Source organism: Aquarana catesbeiana, linkage group LG03, assembly GCF_042186555.1.
Source record: "Aquarana catesbeiana isolate 2022-GZ linkage group LG03, ASM4218655v1, whole genome shotgun sequence".
In the NCBI taxonomy this organism is placed as follows: domain Eukaryota; kingdom Metazoa; phylum Chordata; class Amphibia; order Anura; family Ranidae; genus Aquarana; species Aquarana catesbeiana.
Window position 1 is genome coordinate 644531562 of NC_133326.1, and position 20534 is coordinate 644552095.

The 20534-nt window shown below is 50.9% G+C and overlaps 9 non-coding genes and 11 pseudogenes across 9 annotated transcripts; all 20 read right to left on the minus strand.

Moving 5' to 3' along the window:
• Nucleotides 1-532: 532 nt before the first annotated feature.
• On the minus strand, nucleotides 533-654 carry LOC141135542 (U4 spliceosomal RNA; annotated as a pseudogene).
• Nucleotides 655-2961: 2307 nt separating this feature from the next.
• LOC141135318 (U4 spliceosomal RNA) lies at nucleotides 2962-3026 on the minus strand (annotated as a pseudogene).
• A 572-nt stretch (nucleotides 3027-3598) lies between these two features.
• Nucleotides 3599-3671, minus strand: TRNAK-UUU (transfer RNA lysine (anticodon UUU)). The gene has a single exon. It is a non-coding gene; the product is annotated as a tRNA-Lys (tRNA).
• Nucleotides 3672-4312: 641 nt separating this feature from the next.
• LOC141135523 (U4 spliceosomal RNA) lies at nucleotides 4313-4442 on the minus strand (annotated as a pseudogene).
• Nucleotides 4443-5448: 1006 nt separating this feature from the next.
• LOC141135904 (U2 spliceosomal RNA) lies at nucleotides 5449-5581 on the minus strand (annotated as a pseudogene).
• Nucleotides 5582-6747: 1166 nt separating this feature from the next.
• LOC141135401 (U4 spliceosomal RNA) lies at nucleotides 6748-6812 on the minus strand (annotated as a pseudogene).
• Nucleotides 6813-8092: 1280 nt separating this feature from the next.
• Nucleotides 8093-8214, minus strand: LOC141135543 (U4 spliceosomal RNA; annotated as a pseudogene).
• A 2307-nt stretch (nucleotides 8215-10521) lies between these two features.
• On the minus strand, nucleotides 10522-10586 carry LOC141135519 (U4 spliceosomal RNA; annotated as a pseudogene).
• Nucleotides 10587-11152: 566 nt separating this feature from the next.
• TRNAK-UUU (transfer RNA lysine (anticodon UUU)) lies at nucleotides 11153-11225 on the minus strand. The gene has a single exon. It is a non-coding gene; the product is annotated as a tRNA-Lys (tRNA).
• A 641-nt stretch (nucleotides 11226-11866) lies between these two features.
• LOC141135232 (U4 spliceosomal RNA) lies at nucleotides 11867-12007 on the minus strand. The gene has a single exon (XR_012243514.1). It is a non-coding gene; the product is annotated as a U4 spliceosomal RNA (small nuclear RNA).
• A 572-nt stretch (nucleotides 12008-12579) lies between these two features.
• On the minus strand, nucleotides 12580-12652 carry TRNAK-UUU (transfer RNA lysine (anticodon UUU)). Its single transcript has one exon. It is a non-coding gene; the product is annotated as a tRNA-Lys (tRNA).
• A 641-nt stretch (nucleotides 12653-13293) lies between these two features.
• On the minus strand, nucleotides 13294-13434 carry LOC141135265 (U4 spliceosomal RNA). Its single transcript, XR_012243546.1, has one exon. It is a non-coding gene; the product is annotated as a U4 spliceosomal RNA (small nuclear RNA).
• A 566-nt stretch (nucleotides 13435-14000) lies between these two features.
• Nucleotides 14001-14073, minus strand: TRNAK-UUU (transfer RNA lysine (anticodon UUU)). Its single transcript has one exon. It is a non-coding gene; the product is annotated as a tRNA-Lys (tRNA).
• Nucleotides 14074-14714: 641 nt separating this feature from the next.
• On the minus strand, nucleotides 14715-14836 carry LOC141135544 (U4 spliceosomal RNA; annotated as a pseudogene).
• A 997-nt stretch (nucleotides 14837-15833) lies between these two features.
• On the minus strand, nucleotides 15834-15966 carry LOC141135941 (U2 spliceosomal RNA; annotated as a pseudogene).
• A 1167-nt stretch (nucleotides 15967-17133) lies between these two features.
• LOC141135402 (U4 spliceosomal RNA) lies at nucleotides 17134-17198 on the minus strand (annotated as a pseudogene).
• Nucleotides 17199-17764: 566 nt separating this feature from the next.
• On the minus strand, nucleotides 17765-17837 carry TRNAK-UUU (transfer RNA lysine (anticodon UUU)). The gene has a single exon. It is a non-coding gene; the product is annotated as a tRNA-Lys (tRNA).
• Nucleotides 17838-18478: 641 nt separating this feature from the next.
• LOC141135270 (U4 spliceosomal RNA) lies at nucleotides 18479-18619 on the minus strand. Its single transcript, XR_012243551.1, has one exon. It is a non-coding gene; the product is annotated as a U4 spliceosomal RNA (small nuclear RNA).
• Nucleotides 18620-19185: 566 nt separating this feature from the next.
• On the minus strand, nucleotides 19186-19258 carry TRNAK-UUU (transfer RNA lysine (anticodon UUU)). Its single transcript has one exon. It is a non-coding gene; the product is annotated as a tRNA-Lys (tRNA).
• Nucleotides 19259-19899: 641 nt separating this feature from the next.
• On the minus strand, nucleotides 19900-20021 carry LOC141135545 (U4 spliceosomal RNA; annotated as a pseudogene).
• Nucleotides 20022-20534: the final 513 nt, after the last annotated feature.

Below are 20534 nucleotides of genomic sequence, written 5' to 3' on the forward strand. Positions count from 1 at the left end.
GCTTGCCCAGGCTGGCCAATCGTCCTCTCCCGTTTAATTTTCTAGGACAGGTTGAAGATAAAAGGGAGAATCTAACCTGCAACCATGCAGATAGGGTCCAGTCCGGTACAGGTGGAGAACGCCTAAAGTTTCTGCCTTAGTTTTACCTACAGTTCAATGCTCTTTGACCGGAAACAAGGGCCTTGCAAAAAGACACCGCCCGAAAGGCTTCCTTAACCCTGGACCAACACGCTTCCAGTATTCTTAATCAGTGACTGGGTTACAAATAAAGACAGTTCACCTTGAGCCTCATGTTGCCAGGTCCAGCAGAAGAAACCCAGGCAAAAAAACGAGGTAGAGTCCACTCTGGATTACAGGCAAGTGAAGAACGAGCGGCGCGTGCCAATCACTGATTGTTCTACCCAGGCTGCGTGATGACACAAAAGCTCTCTATGGTGTCAATGGGCCCGTGACTCACTTTCTCAACTCTAACGCATCTCAGTCTGCATGTAAGAAGCCGTCACTTATCTGCTGTTGAAAACACATTGCTCAGTCTCCTCAGAGACTCTCAAAAATTGCCAGTGCTGACTGTATTTCAAGTCATCGTGGCGGGGTATTGGGAAAAGTTTTCAATTAGCAATAATCACTCTATCGAAAAGCCAGTGGCGTGCAAAACACACCTCAAAAACTTCCACCCGGTGCCAAAAAAAAGTGCCCACACATAGAGAGTGAAACACAAAAACGTGCAACGGGTGTACAGAGTCCTCCACTAGGGAAGGACCTTACCCTGATCCCCCGGGGCGTTAGGCTCCAGACAGGGACTGAGGTACTCAGACAAAGGGTCCATCCGGCCGAAACCAGGCGGACCCCCACAACTGGAAGGACTGCCGAAGCAGACCAACCCAAGTACAGTGGGGCTCTCCCGAAGAGAGACCCCTCAAAGGAGAGGGCGAACCAAGCCAAAAGGCCTATGTCCACCCCCTCCCAAGACTTTCAGAGTAGGCCCGAGGACCCACACCCTACTCGCCACACAGTGACAAAACGTGTATACAAAGACAACCAAAAAAAAGACAAAAAGGTGACAAACAGGGGTAAAAGAAAGAGTGGGAAAGATAGTGAGATGGGAGAGTGAAAGTGGCCATTGTGCTATACAATGGCCGGCCCTCCGGCCAGGCATAAAAATTTCCCCTGGTCCTGGCCAAAAGGCCCGGCCCAAGAGGCAGGTGCGAAAAACGTGTGTTGTGGTGAAGTGACCATGGTGCCATAAAATCAAGTGCTTTCACACTGTGACTATACGGCACCCCTGAACTGCCACTTCAAGGGAACATTCACCACTGGCTTTTCGAAAAAGCCCTGACCACCCAGCCCAGACCACAGCAGACCCCACCACAGACAGGAAGGATATGGAGATCAGGAAGCCGGAAAGAGCCCTTTACCATCAGGCTCTGCCGTCGCTCCCATCACTCCTCCTAATTACATTCGGGAAGTACTTGCCACTCCCTCCCCCACCTGCAAGGCAGGAGTAAGCGTTCTCTCCCAAATAACTGTCTGGAGCTAGATCCGCCCCAATCCAGGCCAGAAGACCAGGGTCCCGACCCTCTGGTTCAGACCCCGTGGTTCTCCATCCCCATCAGAAGGCTTCCTTTTCGGCTGCAAACCGCTCCAGGTCACCTTCACTCCAGCAGGTTTTGCATAGCAACCGCAATCCCATCTCTATTTCACCATAGATCAGGGACGGAAGCAAGCGCCACCTCCTGGAAACTGATAAGAATAGATACTACACTTGATCTTCACCAAAAGGCCGAGAAGCAATTAGCAATAATCACTCTATCGAAAAGCCAGTGGCGTGCAAAACACACCTCAAAAACTTCCACCCAGTGCCAAAAAAAAGTGCCCACACATAAAGAGTGAAACACAAAAACGTGCAACGGGTGTACAGAGTCCTCCACTAGGGAAGGACCTTACCCTGATCCCCCAGGGCGTTAGGCTCCAGACAGGGACTGAGGTACTCAGACAAAGGGTCCATCCGGCCGAAACCAGGCGGACCCCCACAACTGGAAGGACTGCCGAAGCAGACCAACCCAAGTACAGTGGGGCTCTCCCGAAGAGAGACCCCTCAAAGGAGAGGGCGAACCAAGCCAAAAGGCCTATGTCCACCCCCTCCCAAGACTTTCAGAGTAGGCCCGAGGACCCACACCCTACTCGCCATACAGTGACAAAACGTGTATACAAAGACAACCAAAAAAAAAGACAAAAAGGTGACAAACAGGGGTAAAAGAAAGAGTGGGGAAGATAGTGAGATGGGAGAGTGAAAGTGGCCATTGTGCTATACAATGGCCGGCCCTCCGGCCAGGCATAAAAATTTCCCCTGGTCCTGGCCAAAAGGCCCGGCCCAAGAGGCAGGTGCGAAAAACGTGTGTTGTGGTGAAGTGACCATAGTGCCATAAAATCAAGTGCTTTCACACCGTGACTATACGGCACCCCTGAACTGCCACTTCAGGGGCACATTCACCACTGGCTTTTCGAAAAAGCCCTGACCCACAGCCCAGACCACAGCAGCCCCCACCCCAGGCAGAAAGGTATGGAGTTCTGGAAGCTCGGAGAGAGCCCTTGCCATCAGGCTTCACCGTCATTCCGTCCCTCCTACCTAATTACATTTGGGAAATACTGGCCGCTCCCCCGGTGGGAGCAAGGGGAACCAGCGTTCTCTCCCAAATAACTGTCCAGAGCTAGAGCTGAACCAATCCAGGCCAGAAGGCCAGGATCCCGACCCTCCGCCAAGACCGAATGGTTCTCCGTCCCCATCAGAAGGCTTCCCTTTCGGCTACAAACCGCTCCGGGTTACTTTCACTCCAGCAGGTTTTGCATAGCAACCGCAATCCCATCTCTATCTCGCCATAGATCAGGGACAGAAGCAAGCACCACCTCCTGGAAACTGATAAGAACAGATATTAGATTTGATCTTAGCCAAAGGGCCGAGAAGCAATTAGCAATAATCACGCCTCAGTTGAACCTCATTGGCTATGATACTGCCACTGCGCAAAGCTAACCAAATCAGTGCCTGCCAACATCTGCCCTTCCTTGGAGGAGAAATTGACATTGAGGAGAGACACATAAGTGTCATCCAGTGGGCCGCTGAGCATTCTGGGACTTGGCATGTTAATGAGACAGGGACGATGCCTAAGTGGGCATTGTTTACCCACTGAATAGTGTTAGCATTTGAAAGAACTAAGGAGAATCTAAAGGGACAGGGCCCTAGATTCTCCTGTCAGATGCGTTTCTCTCACAGCAGTCCTGAAAGGCCACTGGGAGCATATGTGTTTGAACAGCTATGCTGCTGAGAAAAGACCAAGGTGGAAGGATTTGGGGCCTTTGTTGAAAGTTCGCTAGATAACATGCCTGAACTGGAGCCCAGGTAAGCTGCCATAGACAAGGGTTGTTGGGAAACAGTTGGTCAAGCAATCACCTTCAGCCACCTTTATTTCTGGCAGATTCCAGGAGCCTAGAAAGGGGGAAGTTAGGACATTTCATCTCTCTGAGCCAGTGAGCATTCCCGGCAGATGTGCATAAAGACTGCCCTATTGGCAGCTCAAAGGCCTCATAGGTAAGTGAAAGGCACCGCCCGAACAGGGACTTGAACCCTGGACCCTCAGATTAAAAGTCTGATGCTCTACCGACTGAGCTATCCGGGCTCTCAAAGCTCCTCCTCCATAGCGGTCCAAGCTGCTTGAATCTTGACATGTATGGTGGAAAAAGACCATTCAGCCAAGGGGACCGGGTGCCTGAAAGCACAAGTATTTGGCTTGCCCAGGCTGGCCAATCGTCCTCTCCCGTTTAATTTTCTAGGACAGGTTGAAGATAAAAGGGAGAATCTAACCTGCAACCATGCAGATAGGGTCCAGTCCGGTACAGGTGGAGAACGCCTAAAGTTTCTGCCTTAGTTTTACCTACAGTTCAATGCTCTTTGACCGGAAACAAGGGCCTTGCAAAAAGACACCGCCCGAAAGGCTTCCTTAACCCTGGACCAACACGCTTCCAGTATTCTTAATCAGTGACTGGGTTACAAATAAAGACAGTTCACCTTGAGCCTCATGTTGCCAGGTCCAGCAGAAGAAACCCAGGCAAAAAAACGAGGTAGAGTCCACTCTGGATTACAGGCAAGTGAAGAACGAGCGGCGCGTGCCAATCACTGATTGTTCTACCCAGGCTGCGTGATGACACAAAAGCTCTCTATGGTGTCAATGGGCCCGTGACTCACTTTCTCAACTCTAACGCATCTCAGTCTGCATGTAAGAAGCCGTCACTTATCTGCTGTTGAAAACACATTGCTCAGTCTCCTCAGAGACTCTCAAAAATTGCCAGTGCTGACTGTATTTCAAGTCATCGTGGCGGGGTATTGGGAAAAGTTTTCAATTAGCAATAATCACTCTCTCACTCTATCGAAAAGCCAGTGGCGTGCAAAACACACCTCAAAAACTTCCACCCGGTGCCAAAAAAAAGTGCCCACACATAGAGAGTGAAACACAAAAACGTGCAACGGGTGTACAGAGTCCTCCACTAGGGAAGGACCTTACCCTGATCCCCCGGGGCGTTAGGCTCCAGACAGGGACTGAGGTACTCAGACAAAGGGGTCCATCCGGCCGAAACCAGGCGGACCCCCACAACTGGAAGGACTGCCGAAGCAGACCAACCCAAGTACAGTGGGGCTCTCCCGAAGAGAGACCCCTCAAAGGAGAGGGCGAACCAAGCCAAAAGGCCTATGTCCACCCCCTCCCAAGACTTTCAGAGTAGGCCCGAGGACCCACACCCTACTCGCCACACAGTGACAAAACGTGTATACAAAGACAACCAAAAAAAAGACAAAAAGGTGACAAACAGGGGTAAAAGAAAGAGTGGGGAAGATGGTGAGATGGGAGAGTGAAAGTGGCCATTGTGCTATACAATGGCCAGCCCTCCGGCCAGGCATAAAAATTTCCCCTGGTCCTGGCCAAAAGGCCCGGCCCAAGAGGCAGGTGCGAAAAACGTGTGTTGTGGTGAAGTGACCATGGTGCCATAAAATCAAGTGCTTTCACACCGTGACTATATGGCACCCCTGAACTGCCACTTCAGGGGCACATTCACCACTGGCTTTTCGAAAAAGCCCTGACCACCCAGCCCAGACCACAGCAGACCCCACCACAGACAGGAAGGATATGGAGATCAGGAAGCCGGAAAGAGCCCTTTACCATCAGGCTCTGCCGTCGCTCCCATCACTCCTCCTAATTACATTCGGGAAGTACTTGCCACTCCCTCCCCCCCTTGCAAGGCAGGAGTAAGCGTTCTCTCCCAAATAACTGTCTGGAGCTAGATCCACCCCAATCCAGGCCAGAAGGCCAGGGTCCCGACCCTCTGGTTCAGACCCCGTGATTCTCCATCCCCATCAGAAGGCTTCCCTTTCGGCTACAAACCGCTCCAGGTCACCTTCACTCCAGCAGGTTTTGCATAGCAACCGCAATCCCATCTCTATTTCGCCATAGATCAGGGACGGAAGCAAGCGCCACCTCCTGGAAACTGATAAGAATAGATACTACACTTGATCTTCGCCAAAAGGCCGAGAAGCAATTAGCAATAATCACTCTATCGAAAAGCCAGTGGCGTGCAAAACACACCTCAAAAACTTCCACCCGGTGCCAAAAAAAAGTGCCCACACATAGAGAGTGAAACACAAAAACGTGCAACGGGTGTACAGAGTCCTCCACTAGGGAAGGACCTTACCCTGATCCCCCAGGGCGTTAGGCTCCAGACAGGGACTGAGGTACTCAGACAAAGGGTCCATCTGGCCGAAACCAGGCGGACCCCCACAACTGGAAGGACTGCCGAAGCAGACCAACCCAAGTACAGTGGGGCTCTCCCGAAGAGAGACCCCTCAAAGGAGAGGGCGAACCAAGCCAAAAGGCCTATGTCCACCCCCTCCCAAGACTTTCAGAGTAGGCCCGAGGACCCACACCCTACTCGCCACACAGTGACAAACGTGTATACAAAACAACCAAAAAAAGGACAAAAAGGTGACAAACAGGGGTAAAAGAAAGAGTGGGGAAGATAGTGAGATGGGAGAGTGAAAGTGGCCATTGTGCTATACAATGGCCGGCCCTCCGGCCAGGCATAAAAATTTCCCCTGGTCCTGGCCAAAAGGCCCGGCCCAAGAGGCAGGTGCGAAAAACGTGTGTTGTGGTGAAGTGACCATGGTGCCATAAAATCAAGTGCTTTCACACCGTGACTATACGGCACCCCTGAACTGCCACTTCAGGGGCACATTCACCACTGGCTTTTCGAAAAAGCCCTGACCCACAGCCCAGACCACAGCAGCCCCCACCCCAGGCAGAAAGGTATGGAGTTCTGGAAGCTTGGAGAGTGCCCTTGCCATCAGGCTTCACCGTCGTTCCGTCCCTCCTACCTAATTACATTTGGGAAATACTGGCCGCTCCCCCGGTGGGAGCAAGGGGAGCCAGCGTTCTCTCCCAAATAACTGTCCAGAGCTAGAGCTGCCCCAATCCAGGCCAGAAGGCCAGGATCCCGACCCTCCGCCAAGACCGAATGGTTCTCCGTCCCCATCAGAAGGCTTCCCTTTCGGCTACAAACCGCTCCGGGTTACCTTCACTCCAGCAGGTTTTGCATAGCAACCGCAATCCCATCTCTATCTCGCCATAGATCAGGGACAGAAGCAAGCGCCACCTCCTGGAAACTGATAAGAACAGATACTAGATTCGATCTTAGCCAAAGGGCCGAGAAGCAATTAGCAATAATCACGCCTCAGTTGAACCTCATTGGCTATGATACTGCCACTGCGCAAAGCTAACCGAATCAGTGCCTGCCAACATCTGCCCTTCCTTGGAGGAGAAATTGACATTGAGGAGAGACACATAAGTGTCATCCAGTGGGCCGCTGAGCATTCTGGGACTTGGCATGTTAATGAGACAGGGACGATGCCTAAGTGGGCATTGTTTACCCACTGAATAGTGTTAGCATTTGAAAGAACTAAGGAGAATGTAAAGGGACAGGGCCCTAGATGTCAGATGCGTTTCTCCCACAGCAGTCCTGAAAGGCCACTGGGAGCGTATGTGTTTGAACAGCTATGCTGCTGAGAAAAGACCAAGGTGGAAGGATTTGGGGCCTTTGTTGAAAGTTCGCTAGATAACATGCCTGAACTGGAGCCCAGGTAAGCTGCCATAGACAAGGGTTGTTGGGAAACAGTTGGTCAAGCAATCACCTTCAGCCACCTTTATTTCTGGCAGATTCCAGGAGCCTAGAAAGGGGGAAGTTAGGACATTTCATCTCTCTGAGCCAGTGAGCATTCCCGGCAGATGTGCATAAAGACTGCCCTATTGACAGCTCAAAGGCCTCATAGGTAAGTGAAAGGCACCGCCCGAACAGGGACTTGAACCCTGGACCCTCAGATTAAAAGTCTGATGCTCTACCGACTGAGCTATCCAGGCTCTCAAAGCTCCTCCTCCATAGCGGTCCAAGCTGCTTGAATCTTGACATGTATGGTGGAAAAAGACCATTCAGCCAAAGGGACCGGGTGCCTGAAAGCACAAGTATTTGGCTTGCCCAAGCTGGCCAATCGTCCTCTCCCGTTTAATTTTCTAGGACAGGTTGAAGATAAAAGGGAGAATCTAACCTGCAACCATGCAGATAGGGTCCAGTCCGGTACAGGTGGAGAACGCCTAAAGTTTCTGCCTTAGTTTTACCTACAGTTCAATGCTCTTTGACCGGAAACAAGGGCCTTGCAAAAAGACACCGCCCGAAAGGCTTCCTTAACCCTGGACCAACACGCTTCCAGTATTCTTAATCAGTGACTGGGTTACAAATAAAGACAGTTCACCTTGAGCCTCATGTTGCCAGGTCCAGCAGAAGAAACCCAGGCAAAAAAACGAGGTAGAGTCCACTCTGGATTACAGGCAAGTGAAGAACGAGCGGCGCGTGCCAATCACTGATTGTTCTACCCAGGCTGCGTGATGACACAAAAGCTCTCTATGGTGTCAATGGGCCCGTGACTCACTTTCTCAACTCTAACGCATCTCAGTCTGCATGTAAGAAGCCGTCACTTATCTGCTGTTGAAAACACATTGCTCAGTCTCCTCAGAGACTCTCAAAAATTGCCAGTGCTGACTGTATTTCAAGTCATCGTGGCGGGGTATTGGGAAAAGTTTTCAATTAGCAATAATCACTCTATCGAAAAGCCAGTGGCGTGCAAAACACACCTCAAAAACTTCCACCCGGTGCCAAAAAAAAGTGCCCACACATAGAGAGTGAAACACAAAAACGTGCAACGGGTGTACAGAGTCCTCCACTAGGGAAGGACCTTACCCTGATCCCCCGGGGCGTTAGGCTCCAGACAGGGACTGAGGTACTCAGACAAAGGGTCCATCCGGCCGAAACCAGGCGGACCCCCACAACTGGAAGGACTGCCGAAGCAGACCAACCCAAGTACAGTGGGGCTCTCCCGAAGAGAGACCCCTCAAAGGAGAGGGCGAACCAAGCCAAAAGGCCTATGTCCACCCCCTCCCAAGACTTTCAGAGTAGGCCCGAGGACCCACACCCTACTCGCCACACAGTGACAAAACGTGTATACAAAGACAACCAAAAAAAAGACAAAAAGGTGACAAACAGGGGTAAAAGAAAGAGTGGGAAAGATAGTGAGATGGGAGAGTGAAAGTGGCCATTGTGCTATACAATGGCCGGCCCTCCGGCCAGGCATAAAAATTTCCCCTGGTCCTGGCCAAAAGGCCCGGCCCAAGAGGCAGGTGCGAAAAACGTGTGTTGTGGTGAAGTGACCATGGTGCCATAAAATCAAGTGCTTTCACACTGTGACTATACGGCACCCCTGAACTGCCACTTCAGGGGCACATTCACCACTGGCTTTTCGAAAAAGCCCTGACCACCCAGCCCAGACCACAGCAGACCCCACCACAGACAGGAAGGATATGGAGATCAGGAAGCCGGAAAGAGCCCTTTACCATCAGGCTCTGCCGTCGCTCCCATCACTCCTCCTAATTACATTCGGGAAGTACTTGCCACTCCCTCCCCCACCTGCAAGGCAGGAGTAAGCGTTCTCTCCCAAATAACTGTCTGGAGCTAGATCCGCCCCAATCCAGGCCAGAAGACCAGGGTCCCGACCCTCTGGTTCAGACCCCGTGGTTCTCCATCCCCATCAGAAGGCTTCCTTTTCGGCTGCAAACCGCTCCAGGTCACCTTCACTCCAGCAGGTTTTGCATAGCAACCGCAATCCCATCTCTATTTCACCATAGATCAGGGACGGAAGCAAGCGCCACCTCCTGGAAACTGATAAGAATAGATACTACACTTGATCTTCACCAAAAGGCCGAGAAGCAATTAGCAATAATCACTCTATCGAAAAGCCAGTGGCGTGCAAAACACACCTCAAAAACTTCCACCCAGTGCCAAAAAAAAGTGCCCACACATAAAGAGTGAAACACAAAAACGTGCAACGGGTGTACAGAGTCCTCCACTAGGGAAGGACCTTACCCTGATCCCCCGGGGCGTTAGGCTCCAGACAGGGACTGAGGTACTCAGACAAAGGGTCCATCCGGCCGAAACCAGGCGGACCCCCACAACTGGAAGGACTGCCGAAGCAGACCAACCCAAGTACAGTGGGGCTCTCCCGAAGAGAGACCCCTCAAAGGAGAGGGCGAACCAAGCCAAAAGGCCTATGTCCACCCCCTCCCAAGACTTTCAGAGTAGGCCCGAGGACCCACACCCTACTCGCCATACAGTGACAAAACGTGTATACAAAGACAACCAAAAAAAAAGACAAAAAGGTGACAAACAGGGGTAAAAGAAAGAGTGGGGAAGATAGTGAGATGGGAGAGTGAAAGTGGCCATTGTGCTATACAATGGCCGGCCCTCCGGCCAGGCATAAAAATTTCCCCTGGTCCTGGCCAAAAGGCCCGGCCCAAGAGGCAGGTGCGAAAAACGTGTGTTGTGGTGAAGTGACCATAGTGCCATAAAATCAAGTGCTTTCACACCGTGACTATACGGCACCCCTGAACTGCCACTTCAGGGGCACATTCACCACTGGCTTTTCGAAAAAGCCCTGACCCACAGCCCAGACCACAGCAGCCCCCACCCCAGGCAGAAAGGTATGGAGTTCTGGAAGCTCGGAGAGAGCCCTTGCCATCAGGCTTCACCGTCATTCCGTCCCTCCTACCTAATTACATTTGGGAAATACTGGCCGCTCCCCCGGTGGGAACAAGGGGAACCAGCGTTCTCTCCCAAATAACTGTCCAGAGCTAGAGCTGAACCAATCCAGGCCAGAAGGCCAGGATCCCGACCCTCCGCCAAGACCGAATGGTTCTCCGTCCCCATCAGAAGGCTTCCCTTTCGGCTACAAACCGCTCCGGGTTACTTTCACTCCAGCAGGTTTTGCATAGCAACCGCAATCCCATCTCTATCTCGCCATAGATCAGGGACAGAAGCAAGCACCACCTCCTGGAAACTGATAAGAACAGATATTAGATTTGATCTTAGCCAAAGGGCCGAGAAGCAATTAGCAATAATCTCGCCTCAGTTGAACCTCATTGGCTATGATACTGCCACTGCGCAAAGCTAACCAAATCAGTGCCTGCCAACATCTGCCCTTCCTTGGAGGAGAAATTGACATTGAGGAGAGACACATAAGTGTCATCCAGTGGGCCCCTGAGCATTCTGGGACTTGGCATGTTAATGAGACAGGGACGATGCCTAAGTGGGCATTGTTTACCCACTGAATAGTGTTAGCATTTGAAAGAACTAAGGAGAATGTAAAGGGACAGGGCCCTAGATGTCAGATGCGTTTCTCCCACAGCAGTCCTGAAAGGCCACTGGGAGCGTATGTGTTTGAACAGCTATGCTGCTGAGAAAAGACCAAGGTGGAAGGATTTGGGGCCTTTGTTGAAAGTTCGCTAGATAACATGCCTGAACTGGAGCCCAGGTAAGCTGCCATAGACAAGGGTTGTTGGGAAACAGTTGGTCAAGCAATCACCTTCAGCCACCTTTATTTCTGGCAGATTCCAGGAGCCTAGAAAGGGGGAAGTTAGGACATTTCATCTCTCTGAGCCAGTGAGCATTCCCGGCAGATGTGCATAAAGACTGCCCTATTGGCAGCTCAAAGGCCTCATAGGTAAGTGAAAGGCACCGCCCGAACAGGGACTTGAACCCTGGACCCTCAGATTAAAAGTCTGATGCTCTACCGACTGAGCTATCCGGGCTCTCAAAGCTCCTCCTCCATAGCGGTCCAAGCTGCTTGAATCTTGACATGTATGGTGGAAAAAGACCATTCAGCCAAGGGGACCGGGTGCCTGAAAGCACAAGTATTTGGCTTGCCCAGGCTGGCCAATCGTCCTCTCCCGTTTAATTTTCTAGGACAGGTTGAAGATAAAAGGGAGAATCTAACCTGCAACCATGCAGATAGGGTCCAGTCCGGTACAGGTGGAGAACGCCTAAAGTTTCTGCCTTAGTTTTACCTACAGTTCAATGCTCTTTGACCGGAAACAAGGGCCTTGCAAAAAGACACCGCCCGAAAGGCTTCCTTAACCCTGGACCAACACGCTTCCAGTATTCTTAATCAGTGACTGGGTTACAAATAAAGACAGTTCACCTTGAGCCTCATGTTGCCAGGTCCAGCAGAAGAAACCCAGGCAAAAAAACGAGGTAGAGTCCACTCTGGATTACAGGCAAGTGAAGAACGAGCGGCGCGTGCCAATCACTGATTGTTCTACCCAGGCTGCGTGATGACACAAAAGCTCTCTATGGTGTCAATGGGCCCGTGACTCACTTTCTCAACTCTAACGCATCTCAGTCTGCATGTAAGAAGCCGTCACTTATCTGCTGTTGAAAACACATTGCTCAGTCTCCTCAGAGACTCTCAAAAATTGCCAGTACTGACTGTATTTCAAGTCATCGTGGCGGGGTATTGGGAAAAGTTTTCAATTAGCAATAATCACGCCTCAGTTGAACCTCATTGGCTATGATACTGCCACTGCGCAAAGCTAACCAAATCAGTGCCTGCCAACATCTGCCCTTCCTTGGAGGAGAAATTGACATTGAGGAGAGACACATAAGTGTCATCCAGTGGGCCGCTGAGCATTCTGGGACTTGGCATGTTAATGAGACAGGGACGATGCCTAAGTGGGCATTGTTTACCCACTGAATAGTGTTAGCATTTGAAAGAACTAAGGAGAATCTAAAGGGACAGGGCCCTAGATTCTCCTGTCAGATGCGTTTCTCTCACAGCAGTCCTGAAAGGCCACTGGGAGCATATGTGTTTGAACAGCTATGCTGCTGAGAAAAGACCAAGGTGGAAGGATTTGGGGCCTTTGTTGAAAGTTCGCTAGATAACATGCCTGAACTGGAGCCCAGGTAAGCTGCCATAGACAAGGGTTGTTGGGAAACAGTTGGTCAAGCAATCACCTTCAGCCACCTTTATTTCTGGCAGATTCCAGGAGCCTAGAAAGGGGGAAGTTAGGACATTTCATCTCTCTGAGCCAGTGAGCATTCCCGGCAGATGTGCATAAAGACTGCCTTATTGGCAGCTCAAAGGCCTCATAGGTAAGTGAAAGGCACCGCCCGAACAGGGACTTGAACCCTGGACCCTCAGATTAAAAGTCTGATGCTCTACCGACTGAGCTATCCGGGCTCTCAAAGCTCCTCCTCCATAGCGGTCCAAGCTGCTTGAATCTTGACATGTATGGTGGAAAAAGACCATTCAGCCAAGGGGACCGGGTGCCTGAAAGCACAAGTATTTGGCTTGCCCAGGCTGGCCAATCGTCCTCTCCCGTTTAATTTTCTAGGACAGGTTGAAGATAAAAGGGAGAATCTAACCTGCAACCATGCAGATAGGGTCCAGTCCGGTACAGGTGGAGAACGCCTAAAGTTTCTGCCTTAGTTTTACCTACAGTTCAATGCTCTTTGACCGGAAACAAGGGCCTTGCAAAAAGACACCGCCCGAAAGGCTTCCTTAACCCTGGACCAACACGCTTCCAGTATTCTTAATCAGTGACTGGGTTACAAATAAAGACAGTTCACCTTGAGCCTCATGTTGCCAGGTCCAGCAGAAGAAACCCAGGCAAAAAAACGAGGTAGAGTCCACTCTGGATTACAGGCAAGTGAAGAACGAGCGGCGCGTGCCAATCACTGATTGTTCTACCCAGGCTGCGTGATGACACAAAAGCTCTCTATGGTGTCAATGGGCCCGTGACTCACTTTCTCAACTCTAACGCATCTCAGTCTGCATGTAAGAAGCCGTCACTTATCTGCTGTTGAAAACACATTGCTCAGTCTCCTCAGAGACTCTCAAAAATTGCCAGTGCTGACTGTATTTCAAGTCATCGTGGCGGGGTATTGGGAAAAGTTTTCAATTAGCAATAATTACGCCTCAGTTGAACCTCATTGGCTATGATACTGCCACTGCGCAAAGCTAACCGAATCAGTGCCTGCCAACATCTGCCCTTCCTTGGAGGAGAAATTGACATTGAGGAGAGACACATAAGTGTCATCCAGTGGGCCGCTGAGCATTCTGGGACTTGGCATGTTAATGAGACAGGGACGATGCCTAAGTGGGCATTGTTTACCCACTGAATAGTGTTAGCATTTGAAAGAACTAAGGAGAATCTAAAGGGACAGGGCCCTAGATGTCAGATGCGTTTCTCCCACAGCAGTCCTGAAAGGCCACTGGGAGCGTATGTGTTTGAACAGCTATGCTGCTGAGAAAAGACCAAGGTGGAAGGATTTGGGGCCTTTGTTGAAAGTTCGCTAGATAACATGCCTGAACTGGAGCCCAGGTAAGCTGCCATAGACAAGGGTTGTTGGGAAACAGTTGGTCAAGCAATCACCTTCAGCCACCTTTATTTCTGGCAGATTCCAGGAGCCTAGAAAGGGGGAAGTTAGGGCATTTCATCTCTCTGAGCCAGTGAGCATTCCCGGCAGATGTGCATAAAGACTGCCCTATTGGCAGCTCAAAGGCCTCATAGGTAAGTGAAAGGCACCGCCCGAACAGGGACTTGAACCCTGGACCCTCAGATTAAAAGTCTGATGCTCTACCGACTGAGCTATCCGGGCTCTCAAAGCTCCTCCTCCATAGCGGTCCAAGCTGCTTGAATCTTGACATGTATGGTGGAAAAAGACCATTCAGCCAAGGGGACCGGGTGCCTGAAAGCACAAGTATTTGGCTTGCCCAGGCTGGCCAATCGTCCTCTCCCGTTTAATTTTCTAGGACAGGTTGAAGATAAAAGGGAGAATCTAACCTGCAACCATGCAGATAGGGTCCAGTCCGGTACAGGTGGAGAACGCCTAAAGTTTCTGCCTTAGTTTTACCTACAGTTCAATGCTCTTTGACCGGAAACAAGGGCCTTGCAAAAAGACACCGCCCGAAAGGCTTCCTTAACCCTGGACCAACACGCTTCCAGTATTCTTAATCAGTGACTGGGTTACAAATAAAGACAGTTCACCTTGAGCCTCATGTTGCCAGGTCCAGCAGAAGAAACCCAGGCAAAAAAACGAGGTAGAGTCCACTCTGGATTACAGGCAAGTGAAGAACGAGCGGCGCGTGCCAATCACTGATTGTTCTACCCAGGCTGCGTGATGACACAAAAGCTCTCTATGGTGTCAATGGGCCCGTGACTCACTTTCTCAACTCTAACGCATCTCAGTCTGCATGTAAGAAGCCGTCACTTATCTGCTGTTGAAAACACATTGCTCAGTCTCCTCAGAGACTCTCAAAAATTGCCAGTGCTGACTGTATTTCAAGTCATCGTGGCGGGGTATTGGGAAAAGTTTTCAATTAGCAATAATCACTCTATCGAAAAGCCAGTGGCGTGCAAAACACACCTCAAAAACTTCCACCCGGTGCCAAAAAAAAGTGCCCACACATAGAGAGTGAAACACAAAAACGTGCAACGGGTGTACAGAGTCCTCCACTAGGGAAGGACCTTACCCTGATCCCCCGGGGCGTTAGGCTCCGGACAGGGACTGAGGTACTCAGACAAAGGGTCCATCTGGCCGAAACCAGGCGGACCCCCACAACTGGAAGGACTGCCGAAGCAGACCAACCCAAGTACAGTGGGGCTCTCCCGAAGAGAGACCCCTCAAAGGAGAGGGCGAACCAAGCCAAAAGGCCTATGTCCACCCCCTCCCAAGACTTTCAGAGTAGGCCCGAGGACCCACACCCTACTCGCCACACAGTGACAAACGTGGATACAAAACAACCAAAAAAAGGACAAAAAGGTGACAAACAGGGGTAAAAGAAAGAGTGGGGAAGATAGTGAGATGGGAGAGTGAAAGTGGCCATTGTGCTATACAATGGCCGGCCCTCCGGCCAGGCATAAAAATTTCCCCTGGTCCTGGCCAAAAGGCCCGGCCCAAGAGGCAGGTGCGAAAAACGTGTGTTGTGGTGAAGTGACCATGGTGCCATAAAATCAAGTGCTTTCACACCGTGACTATACGGCACCCCTGAACTGCCACTTCAGGGGCACATTCATCACTGGCTTTTCGAAAAAGCCCTGACCCACAGCCCAGACCACAGCAGCCCCCACCCCAGGCAGAAAGGTATGGAGTTCTGGAAGCTTGGAGAGAGCCCTTGCCATCAGGCTTCACCGTCGTTCCATCCCTCCTACCTAATTACATTTGGGAAATACTGGCCGCTCCCCCGGTGGGAGCAAGGGGAGCCAGCGTTCTCTCCCAAATAACTGTCCAGAGCTAGAGCTGCCCCAATCCAGGCCAGAAGGCCAGGATCCCGACCCTCCGCCAAGACCGAATGGTTCTCCGTCCCCATCAGAAGGCTTCCCTTTCGGCTACAAACCGCTCCGGGTTACCTTCACTCCAGCAGGTTTTGCATAGCAACCGCAATCCCATCTCTATCTCGCCATAGATCAGGGACAGAAGCAAGCGCCACCTCCTGGAAACTGATAAGAACAGATACTAGATTTGATCTTAGCCAAAGGGCCGAGAAGCAATTAGCAATAATCACTCTATCGAAAAGCCAGTGGCGTGCAAAACACACCTCAAAAACTTCCACCCGGTGCCAAAAAAAAGTGCCCACACATAGAGAGTGAAACACAAAAAAGTGCAACGGGTGTACAGAGTCCTCCACTAGGGAAGGACCTTACCCTGATCCCCCGGGGCGTTAGGCTCCAGACAGGGACTGAGGTACTCAGACAAAGGGTCCATCTGGCCGAAACCAGGTGGACCCCCACAACTGGAAGGTCTGCCGAAGCAGACCGACCCAAGTACAGTGGGGCTCCCCCGAAGGGAGACCCCTCAAAGGAGAGGGCGAACCAAGCCAAAAGGCCTATGTCCACCCCCTCCCAAGACTTTCAGAGTAGGCCCGAGGACCCACACCCTACTCGCCACACAGTGACAAAACGTGTATACAAAGACAACCAAAAAAAGACAAAAAGGTGACAAACAGGGGTAAAAGAAAGAGTGGGGAAGATAGTGAGATGGGAGAGTGAAAGTGGCCATTGTGCTATACAATGGCCGGCCCTCCGGCCAGGCATAAAAATTTCCCCTGGTCCTGGCCAAAAGGCCCGGCCCAAGAGGCAGGTGCGAAAAACATGTGTTGTGGTGAAGTGACCATGGTGCCATAAAATCAAGTGCTTTCACACCGTGACTATACGGCACCCCTGAACTGCCACTTCAGGGGCACATTCACCACTGGCTTTTCGAAAAAGCCCTGACCCACAGCCCAGACCACAGCAGCCCCCACCCCAGGCAGAAAGGTATGGAGTTCTGGAAGCTTGGAGAGAGCCCTTGCCATCAGGCTTCACCGTCGTTCCGTCCCTCCTACCTAATTACATTTGGGAAATACTGGCCGCTCCCCCGGTGGGAGCAAGGGGAGCCAGCGTTCTCTCCCAAATAACTGTCCAGAGCTAGAGCTGCCCCAATCCAGGCCAGAAGGCCAGGATCCCGACCCTCCGCCAAGACCGAATGGTTCTCCGTCCCCATCAGAAGGCTTCCCTTTCGGCTACAAACCGCTCCGGGTTACCTTCACTCCAGCAGGTTTTGCATAGCAACCGCAATCCCATCTCTATCTCGCCATAGATCAGGGACAGAAGCAAGCGCCACCTCCTGGAAACTGATAAGAACAGATACTACACTTGATCTTCGCCAAAAGGCCGAGAAGCAATTAGCAATAATCACGCCTCAGTTGAACCTCATTGGCTATGATACTGCCACTGCGCAAAGCTAACCAAATCAGTGCCTGCCAACATCTGCCCTTCCTTGGAGGAGAAATTGACATTGAGGAGAGACACATAAGTGTCATCCAGTGGGCCGCTGAGCATTCTGGGACTTGGCATGTTAATGAGACAGGGACGATGCCTAAGTGGGCATTGTTTACCCACTGAATAGTGTTAGCATTTGAAAGAACTAAGGAGAATCTAAAGGGACAGGGCCCTAGATGTCAGATGCGTTTCTCCCACAGCAGTCCTGAAAGGCCACTGGGAGCGTATGTGTTTGAACAGCTATGCTGCTGAGAAAAGACCAAGGTGGAAGGATTTGGGGCCTTTGTTGAAAGTTCGCTAGATAACATGCCTGAACTGGAGCCCAGGTAAGCTGCCATAGACAAGGGTTGTTGGGAAACAGTTGGTCAAGCAATCACCTTCAGCCACCTTTATTTCTGGCAGATTCCAGGAGCCTAGAAAGGGGGAAGTTAGGACATTTCATCTCTCTGAGCCAGTGAGCATTCCCTGCAGATGTGCATAAAGACTGCCCTATTGGCAGCTCAAAGGCCTCATAGGTAAGTGAAAGGCACCGCCCGAACAGGGACTTGAACCCTGGACCCTCAGATTAAAAGTCTGATGCTCTACCGACTGAGCTATCCGGGCTCTCAAAGCTCCTCCTCCATAGCGGTCCAAGCTGCTTGAATCTTGACATGTATGGTGGAAAAAGACCATTCAGCCAAGGGGACCGGGTGCCTGAAAGCACAAGTATTTGGCTTGCCCAGGCTGGCCAATCGTCCTCTCCCGTTTAATTTTCTAGGACAGGTTGAAGATAAAAGGGAGAATCTAACCTGCAACCATGCAGATAGGGTCCAGTCCGGTACAGGTGGAGAACGCCTAAAGTTTCTGCCTTAGTTTTACCTACAGTTCAATGCTCTTTGACCGGAAACAAGGGCCTTGCAAAAAGACACCGCCCGAAAGGCTTCCTTAACCCTGGACCAACACGCTTCCAGTATTCTTAATCAGTGACTGGGTTACAAATAAAGACAGTTCACCTTGAGCCTCATGTTGCCAGGTCCAGCAGAAGAAACCCAGGCAAAAAAACGAGGTAGAGTCCACTCTGGATTACAGGCAAGTGAAGAACGAGCGGCGCGTGCCAATCACTGATTGTTCTACCCAGGCTGCGTGATGACACAAAAGCTCTCTATGGTGTCAATGGGCCCGTGACTCACTTTCTCAACTCTAACGCATCTCAGTCTGCATGTAAGAAGCCGTCACTTATCTGCTGTTGAAAACACATTGCTCAGTCTCCTCAGAGACTCTCAAAAATTGCCAGTGCTGACTGTATTTCAAGTCATCGTGGCGGGGTATTGGGAAAAGTTTTCAATTAGCAATAATCACTCCTCAGTTGAACCTCATTGGCTATGATACTGCCACTGCGCAAAGCTAACCAAATCAGTGCCTGCCAACATCTGCCCTTCCTTGGAGGAGAAATTGACATTGAGGAGAGACACATAAGTGTCATCCAGTGGGCCGCTGAGCATTCTGGGACTTGGCATGTTAATGAGACAGGGACGATGCCTAAGTGGGCATTGTTTACCCACTGAATAGTGTTAGCATTTGAAAGAACTAAGGAGAATGTAAAGGGACAGGGCCCTAGATGTCAGATGCGTTTCTCCCACAGCAGTCCTGAAAGGCCACTGGGAGCGTATGTGTTTGAACAGCTATGCTGCTGAGAAAAGACCAAGGTGGAAGGATTTGGGGCCTTTGTTGAAAGTTCGCTAGATAACATGCCTGAACTGGAGCCCAGGTAAGCTGCCATAGACAAGGGTTGTTGGGAAACAGTTGGTCAAGCAATCACCTTCAGCCACCTTTATTTCTGGCAGATTCCAGGAGCCTAGAAAGGGGGAAGTTAGGACATTTCATCTCTCTGAGCCAGTGAGCATTCCCGGCAGATGTGCATAAAGACTGCCCTATTGGCAGCTCAAAGGCCTCATAGGTAAGTGAAAGGCACCGCCCGAACAGGGACTTGAACCCTGGACCCTCAGATTAAAAGTCTGATGCTCTACCGACTGAGCTATCCGGGCTCTCGAAGCTCCTCCTCCATAGCGGTCCAAGCTGCTTGAATCTTGACATGTATGGTGGAAAAAGACCATTCAGCCAAGGGGACCGGGTGCCTGAAAGCACAAGTATTTGGCTTGCCCAGGCTGGCCAATCGTCCTCTCCCATTTAATTTTCTAGGACAGGTTGAAGATAAAAGGGAGAATCTAACCTGCAACCATGCAGATAGGATCCAGTCCGGTACAGGTGGAGAACGCCTAAAGTTTCTGCCTTAGTTTTACCTACAGTTCAATGCTCTTTGACCGGAAACAAGGGCCTTGCAAAAAGACACCGCCCGAAAGGCTTCCTTAACCCTGGACCAACACGCTTCCAGTATTCTTAATCAGTGACTGGGTTACAAATAAAGACAGTTCACCTTGAGCCTCATGTTGCCAGGTCCAGCAGAAGAAACCCAGGCAAAAAAACGAGGTAGAGTCCACTCTGGATTACAGGCAAGTGAAGAACGAGCGGCGCGTGTCAATCACTGATTGTTCTACCCAGGCTGCGTGATGACACAAAAGCTCTCTATGGTGTCAATGGGCCCGTGACTCACTTTCTCAACTCTAACGCATCTCAGTCTGCATGTAAGAAGCCGTCACTTATCTGCTGTTGAAAACACATTGCTCAGTCTCCTCAGAGACTCTCAAAAATTGCCAGTGCTGACTGTATTTCAAGTCATCGTGGCGGGGTATTGGGAAAAGTTTTCAATTAGCAATAATCACTCTATCGAAAAGCCAGTGGCGTGCAAAACACACCTCAAAAACTTCCACCCGGTGCCAAAAAAAAGTGCCCACACATAGAGAGTGAAACACAAAAACGTGCAACGGGTGTACAGAGTCCTCCACTAGGGAAGGACCTTACCCTGATCCCCCGGGGCGTTAGGCTCCAGACAGGGACTGAGGTACTCAGACAAAGGGTCCATCCGGCCGAAACCAGGCGGACCCCCACAACTGGAAGGACTGCCGAAGCAGACCAACCCAAGTACAGTGGGGCTCTCCCGAAGAGAGACCCCTCAAAGGAGAGAGCGAACCAAGCCAAAAGGCCTATGTCCACCCCCTCCCAAGACTTTCAGAGTAGGCCCGAGGACCCACACCCTACTCGCCACACAGTGACAAAACGTGTATACAAAGACAACCAAAAAAAAGACAAAAAGGTGACAAACAGGGGTAAAAGAAAGAGTGGGGAAGATAGTGAGATGGGAGAGTGAAAGTGGCCATTGTGCTAAACAATGGCCGGCCCTCCGGCCAGGCATAAAAATTTCCC